This window comes from Schistocerca piceifrons, chromosome 8, assembly GCF_021461385.2.
Source record: "Schistocerca piceifrons isolate TAMUIC-IGC-003096 chromosome 8, iqSchPice1.1, whole genome shotgun sequence".
In the NCBI taxonomy this organism is placed as follows: domain Eukaryota; kingdom Metazoa; phylum Arthropoda; class Insecta; order Orthoptera; family Acrididae; genus Schistocerca; species Schistocerca piceifrons.
This window is the reverse complement of record NC_060145.1, coordinates 372,068,191-372,076,253: the sequence shown is the minus strand read 5'-3', so window position 1 is coordinate 372,076,253 and position 8,063 is coordinate 372,068,191.

The following is an 8,063-nucleotide window of genomic DNA, read 5'->3' as shown; positions in this document are numbered from 1 at the left end:
TCAGTCTAGTACTCCACAGCACGCCAAAAAAACGTAAACTCATCGAGGCACGTAGGGCCATTCTGCAAAAATTATGACTGCTAAGGTTAGAGATCACTCTTTCAGAGAAACATTTAGACCTGTTACTGATCCATCAGACCAACTCCTAAAGGTGAAAACGATGAAACTGCTGCCGATTTTATTAATCATCACAGTGGTACTAAGATAGATGAAATATAAGAAGTCATCAGAGGAAAATCGCATTTGCTGGGCATGCACCCACGAATTTAACCAAGCAGAAACTACACACTGGTGGTGAAGAATTTGAAAGAACACCGGTTTACGGAATCTAGTTTTTTTTATGCGCCCCCCCACGAATTCCTCTCCTGTGCCAACCTCTTCAAATCAGAGTAGCACTTGCAACGTACGTCCTCAATTGTTTGCTGAATGTATTCCAATCTCTGTCCTCCTCTACAGTTTTTGGCCTCTACAGGTCCCTCCAGTACTGTGGAAGTTATTCACTGATCTCTTAACAGATGTCCTATCATCCCGATCCTTCTCCTCGTCAGTGTTTTCCACATATTTCTTTCCTTTCCGATTCTGCGCAGAACCTCCTCATTCCTTACCTTACCAGTACACCAAATTTTTAATTTTTTTTTACAAGTCCGTCTTGATCACACAGATTTCTTTATACTTTATGACCGGTTTCGGCTTATGGCCATCTTCAGATCGTTAAAATATTCTGATACAAATCATCGTCAAGTTAAACATGAGTTTATGTCTTCAATTGCCAAATAATTAATGTTCGTCTCATCTACATCTACATCTACATCTACATACATATTCCGCAATCCACCATACGGTGCATGGCGGAGGGTACCTCGTACCACAACTAGCATCTTCCCTCTCTGTCCCACTCCCAAACAGAACGAGGGAAAAATGACCGCTTATATGCCTCTGTACGAGCTTTAATCTCTCTTATCTTTGTGGTCTTTCCGCGAAATGTAAGTTGGCGGCAGTAAAATTGTACTGCAGTCAGCCTCAAATGCTGGTTCTCTAAATTTCCTCAGTAGCGATTCACGAAGAGAACGCCTCCTTTCCTCTAGAGACTCCCACCCGAGTTCCTGAAGCACTTCCGTAACACTCGCGTGATGATCAAACCTACCAGTAACAAATCTAGCAGCCCGCCTATGAAGTGCTTCTATGTACTCCCTCAATCTGACCTGATGAAATGAAATGAAATGTCGTGTGGCTAAGCCCTCCCATCGGGTAGACCGTTCGCCTGGTGCAGGTCTTTCGATTTGACGCCATTTCGGCGACCTGCCCGTCGATGGGGATGAAATGATGATGATTAGGACAACACAACAGCCAGTCCCTGAGCAGAGAAAATCTCCGACCCAGTCGGGAATCGAACCCGGGACCTTGGGATTGACATTCCGTCACGCTGACCACTCAGCTACCGGGGCCGGACATCTGACCTGATAGGGATCCCAAACGCTCGAGCAGTACTCAAGAATAAGTCGTATTAGTGTTTTATAAGCGGTCTCCTTTACAGATGAACCACATCTTCCCAAAATTCTACCAATGAACCGAAGACGACTATCCGCCTTCCCCACAACTGCCATTACATGCTTGTCCCACTTCATATCGCTCTGAAATGTTACGCCCAAATATTTAATCGACGTGACTGTCAAGCGCTACACTACTAATGGAGAATTCAAACGTTACAGGATTCTTTTTCCTATTCATCTGCATTAATTTACATTTATCTATATTTAGAGTTAGCTGCCATTCTTTACACCAATCACAAATCCTGTCCAAGTCATCTTGTGTCCTCCTACAGTCACTCAACGACGACGCCTTCCCGTACACCATAGCATCATCAGCAAACAGCCGCACATTGCTATCCACCCTATCCGAAAGATCATTTATGTAGATATAAAACAGCAGCAGACCTAGCACACTTCCTTGGGGCACTCCAGATGATACCCTCACTTCCGATGAACACTCACAATCGAGGACAACGTACTGGGTTCTATTACTTAAGAAGTCTTCGAGCCACTCACATACTTGGAAACCAATCCCATATGCTCGTACCTTAGTTAGGAGTCTGCAGTGGGGCACCGAGTAAACGTTTTCCGAAAGTCAGTGAATATGGCATCCGTCTGATACCCTTCATCCATGGTTCGCAAGACATCATGTGAAAAAAGGGCGAGTTGCGTTTCGCAGGAGCGATGCTTTCTAAAGCCATGCTGATGCATGGACTGCAACTTCTCTGTCTCAAGGAAATTCATTATATTTGAACTGAGAATATGTTCGAGAATCCTGCAACAAACCGATGTTAAGGATATTGGTCTGTAATTTTGAGGATCCGTCCTTCTACCATTCTTATATACAGGCGTCACCTGCGGTTTTTTCCAGTCGTTCGGGACTTTACGTTGGGCAAGAGATTCGCGATAAACGCAAGCTAAGTAAGGAGCCAATGCAGTAGAGTACTCTTTGTAAAACCGAGTTGTAATCCCATCAGGACCTGGCGATTTATTTATTTTCAACCCATTCATCTGCTTCACAACCACAGGGATGTCTATCACTATGTCCTCCATACGGGAATCTGTACGAGACTCAAACGGCGGTATGTTTGTACGATCCTCCTGCGTGAAAGATTTCTCAAATGCTAAATTTAAAATTTCGGCTTTCGTTTTGCTGTCTTCCGTTGCCAGGCCAGACTGATCAGTGAGTGACTGGATGGAAGCCTTCGACCCGCTTACCGATTTTACGTAAGACCGGAATTTCCTTGGGTTTTCAGTAAGATCTTTTGCTAAGGTATGACGGTGGTAGTGGTTGAATGCTTTGCGCATCACTCGGGTCTCTGGCACCACATCTCAAATGCTTCGCCGGCCGCGGTGGCCGTGCGGTTCTAGGCGCTCCAGTCCGGAGCCGCGCTGCTGCTACGGTCGCAGGTTCGAATCCTGCCTCTGGCATGGGTGTGTGTGATGTCCTTAGGTTAATTAGGTTTAAGTAGTTCTAAGTTCTAGGGGACTAATGACCACAGCAGTTGAGTCCCATAGTGCTCAGAGTCATTTGAAGTCAAATGCTTCTATTCCCTTTTGTTCCGGTTTCCCCACAGTCCATCTTTCACTACCACACAATGCTGTGCTCCAAACGTACATTCTCAGAAATTTCTTCCTTAAACTAAGGCCTATGTCTGATAGTAGTAGACTTCTCTTGGCCAAAAATCCCCTCTGTGCCAGTGCTAGTCTGCTTTTGACGTTCTTGCTCCGTCTTCCACTGGTTATTTTGCTGCCTAGGAAGTGGAACTCCTTCATCTACTTCGTGACCGTCAATCTTGATGTTAAGTTTCTCTCTGTTGTCATTTCTGCTACTTCTCATTACATTCGTCTTTCTTCGATTTATTCTCAATCCATATTCTGTATACTCAACAGACTGCTCATACCATTCGGCAGCTGATGTACTTCTTCTTCACTTTCACTGAGGATAGCAGTGTCATCTGCAAATCGTATCATCGATATCGTTTCACCTTGAATTTTAATTCCACTCCTGAACCTTTCTTTCATTTCCATCATTCCTTCTTCGATGTACAGATTGAACAGGAGTGGCGAAAGACTACATCCCTGTCTACACCGTTTTTAATTCGAGGACTTCGTTCTTGGTCGTCCACTTTTAGTACTCCCTCTTGGCTCTTGTATACATTGTACACTACTGACCATTGAAATTACTACACCATGAAGATGACGTGCTACAGACGCGAAATTTAACCGACAGGAAGAAGATGCTGTGATATGCAAATGATTAGCTTTTCAGAGCATTCACACAAGGTTGGCGCCGGTGGCGACACCTACAACGTGCTGACACGAGGAAAGTTTCCAACCGATGTCTCACACAAACAGCAGTTGACCGGCGTATCGCGACATTGCTGCCCGCATTGGTCAAGAGATCCAATGACTCTAAGCAGAATATGGAATCGGTGGGTTCAGGAGGGTAATACGGAACGCCATGCTGGATCCCAATGGCCTCGTATCACTACCAGTGGAGATGACAGGCATCTTATCAGCATGGCTGTAACGGATCGTGCAGCCACGTCTCGATCCCTGAGTCAACAGATGGGGACGTTTGCAAGACAACAACCATCTGCACGAACAGTTCGACGACGCTTGCAGCAGCGTGGACTATCAGCTCGGAGACCATGGCTGTGTTTACCCTTGACGTTGCATCACAGACAGGAGTGCCTGCAATGGTGTACTCAACGACGAACCTGGGTGCATGAATGGCAAAACGTCATTTTTTCGGATGAATCCAGGTTCTGTTTACAGCATCATGATGGTCGCATCCGTGTTTGGCGACATCGCGGTGAACGCACATTGGAAGTGTGAATTCGTCATCGCCATACTGACGTATCACCCGGCGTGATGGTATGGGGTGCCATTGCTTACACGTCTCGGTCACCTCTTGTTCTCATTGACGGCACTTTGAACCGTGGATGTTACGTTTCAGATGTATTACGACCCGTAGCTCTATCCTTCATTCGATCCCCGCGAAACCCTACATGTCAGCAGGATAATGCACGACCGCATGTTGCAGGTCCTGTACGGGCCTTTCTGGATACAGAAAATGTTCCACTGCAGCCCTGGCCAGCACAGTCTCCAGATGTCTCACCAATTGAAAACGTCTGGTCAGTGGTGACCGAGCAACTGGCTCGCCACAATACGTCAGTCACCACTCTTGATGAAATGTGGTATTGTGTTGAAGCTGCATGGGCAGCTGTACCTGTACACGCCATCCAAGCTCTGTTTGACTCAATGCCCAGACGTATCAAGGCCGTTATTACGGCCAGAGGTGGTTGTTCTGGTTACTGATTTCTCAAGATCTATGCGCCCAAATTGCGTGAAAATGTGATCACATGTCAGTTCTAGTATAATATATCTGTCCAATGAATACCCGTTTATCATCTGCATTTCTTCTTGGTGTAGCAATTTTAATGGCCAGTAGTATATATTACCCGTCCGTTCCTACAGCTTACCTCTATTTTTCTCAGAATTTCGAACATCTTGCACCATTTTAGATTGTCGAACGCTTTTTCCAAGTCGACAAATCCTATGAAAGTGTCTTGCTTTTTTTAGTCTTTCTTCCATTATCAACCGCAACGTCAGAATTGCCTCTCTGATGTATTTACCTTTTCTAAAGCCAAATTGATCGTCATCTAGCACATCCTCAATTTTCTTTTCCATTCTTCTGTAAATTTTTCTTGTTGGCAACTTGGATGCATGAGCTGTTAAGCTAATTGTGCGATAATTCTCGCACTTATCAGCTCCTGCAGTGTTCGAAGCTGTGTGGACGATAGTTTCCCGAAAGTCGGATGGTATGTCACCAGAATCCTACATTTTACACATGAACGTGGATAATCGTTTCGTTGCAACTTCCCCCAATGATTTTAGAAATTCTGAGGAATGTTATCTATCCCTTCTGGAGTATTTGATCTTATTCCTCCAAAGCTCTCTTAAATTCTGTTTCTAATATTGGATCCCCTACCTCTTCTAAATCGACTCCTGTTTCTTCTTCTATCACGCCAGACAAATAAGTTCCCCCTCATAGGGCCCTTCAGTGCACTCTTTCCGCCTATCCCCTCTCTTCTCTGCATTTAACAATGGAATTTCCGTTGCACTCTTTATGTTACCACCCCTGCTTTTAATTTCACCGAACATTGTTTTGACTTTCGTATATTGTGAGTCAGTTCTTCCGACAGTCATTTATTTTTCGCTTTCTTCACTTTTTCATCCAGTCATTTCGTCTTCGCTGCACTCCCTATTTATTTCATTCCTCATTGTATTTCTGTATTCTTGAATTTCCCTGAACATTTTTGTACTTTCTTGTTTCATCGATCAACTGAAATATTTCCATTAATTCATGGTTTCTTCGCAGTTACCTTCTTCGTACCTCTGTTTTTACTCCCAACTTATGTGATTGTCCTTTTTAAAGATGTCCTTTCCTCTTCAGCTGTACTGCCTATCATTGTTTCTATAGCCTTAGAGAACTTCAAGCGTATTTCGTCATTCCTTAGTACTTCCGTATCCCACTTTTTTGTGTATTGATTCTGTGGTGTCACCTCCAGACACCACACTTGCTAGTTGGTAGCCTTTAAATCGGCCGCGGTCCGTTAGTATACGTCGGACCCGCGTGTCGCCACTATCAGTGATTGCAGACCGAGCGCCGCCACACGGCAGGTCTAGTCTAGAGAGACTCCCTAACACTCGCCCCAGTTGTACAGCCGACTTTGCTAGCGATGGTTCACTGTCTACATACGCTCTCATTTGCAGAGACGACAGTTTAGCATAGCCTTCAGCTACGTCATTTGCTACGACCTATCAAGGCGCCATATTCAGTTACAAGAATGTATTCTGAACAGATAATATTGTGAATCATGTCCCGTTCATCATTAATGGATTAAAGTTAAGAATCAAACTAATTACGTCCGCTTTCTGAATTCTCATTCCTTGTCATGTTCCAGACCTCACGTCAGTATAGTTCTTCCCTCCTCACGCCAGCCTGCGTGAGCTAAAATGCGTGCATTTCGGCATCCACTCGTAACACGGTGTTGGCTCTTCTGCTAACACAAAGGATTCTTCCTTACTAATCACTCCAACTTCAGCCTACTCTTCGTCACTACTACATTGTGATCTGAGTCTGTATCTGCTCATGGGTATGCCTTAAACTCCACTATCTGATTTCGGAATCTCTGTGTGACCATGATGTAATCTAACTGAAATCTTCCCGTATCATCCGGCCTTTTCCAGGTATACCTCCTCCTCTTGTGATTCTTAAACAGAGTATTCGCTATTACGAGCTGAAATTTATTACAGAACTCACTTAGTCTTTCTTCTCTCTCATTCATTGTCCCAAGCCCATTTTCCCCTGTAACCTTTTCTCCTGCTCCTTACCCTACAACTACATTCCAGTCTTCCATAACTATTAAATTTTCATCTCCCTTTACGTACTGTTTTACGCTTTCAATATCTTCATATACTTTCTCTATCTCTTCATCTTCAGCTGGCGACGTCGGCTTGTATACCTGAATTATCGCTGTCGGTTTTGGTTTGCTGTCGATTCTGATAAGACCAACCCCATCACCGAAGTGTTCCCAGTAACACACTATCTTGCTCTACTTTCCTACTCCCGTTATACCATTTTCTGTTGCTGCTGATATTACCCTACGCTCATCTGACCAGAAACCCTCGTCTTCTTTCCATTTCACTTTACTGACCCCTACTATATCTAGAGTGAGTCTTTGTATTTCCCTTTTCAGATTTTCTAGCTTCCCAAGCACGTTCAAGCTTCTGTCATTCCACACACGACTCGTAGAACGTTATCCTTCCGTTGGTCACCTTCCTCTTGGCAGCCCCTTCCGGAGATCCTGACTGGGGGACTATTCTGGAATGTTTTGACAATGGAGAGATCATTATGACACTTTTTCAATTACAGGTCACATGTCCTGTGGATTCTTAAGCGCTTCAAAATTTGAATATTATTTACTGAAATATCTACGAATGCATTGTGAAATATTATCTTTGTGGCTGATATTCTTAAGAAAACCAATGGATGACCGAAGTGCCCAACCAGTATGAAATGATGATGATGATGATGATGAGGTCCCATACTCCGAGGAGCGTAGGGGACGATACGGGAGATCCGCACCGCCGACTAGGCAAGGTCCTAGCGGATGTGGTTTGATGTCATGTCCTGTTCTAGACGTAGCACCGGCGAAGGTATCGAATTCAGCATAAAAACTGAACAATCGATCACTGCAAAACAAATAGACACACACACACACACACACACACACACACACACACACACACACCATCTCTCTCTCTGTCTCTCTCTCTCTCTCTCTCTCTCTCTCTCTCTTTCTCTCTCTCTCACACACACACACACACACACACACACACACACACACATACTAAATTAGCGCCCACTGCTTCTGTCACGTAGACTGTATGGCCTGCCCAAAGTTTTTTCTTTTTCTTTACTCCAATTTTTATGTCGTTCATAAACTGCAACGCTTTATAAAC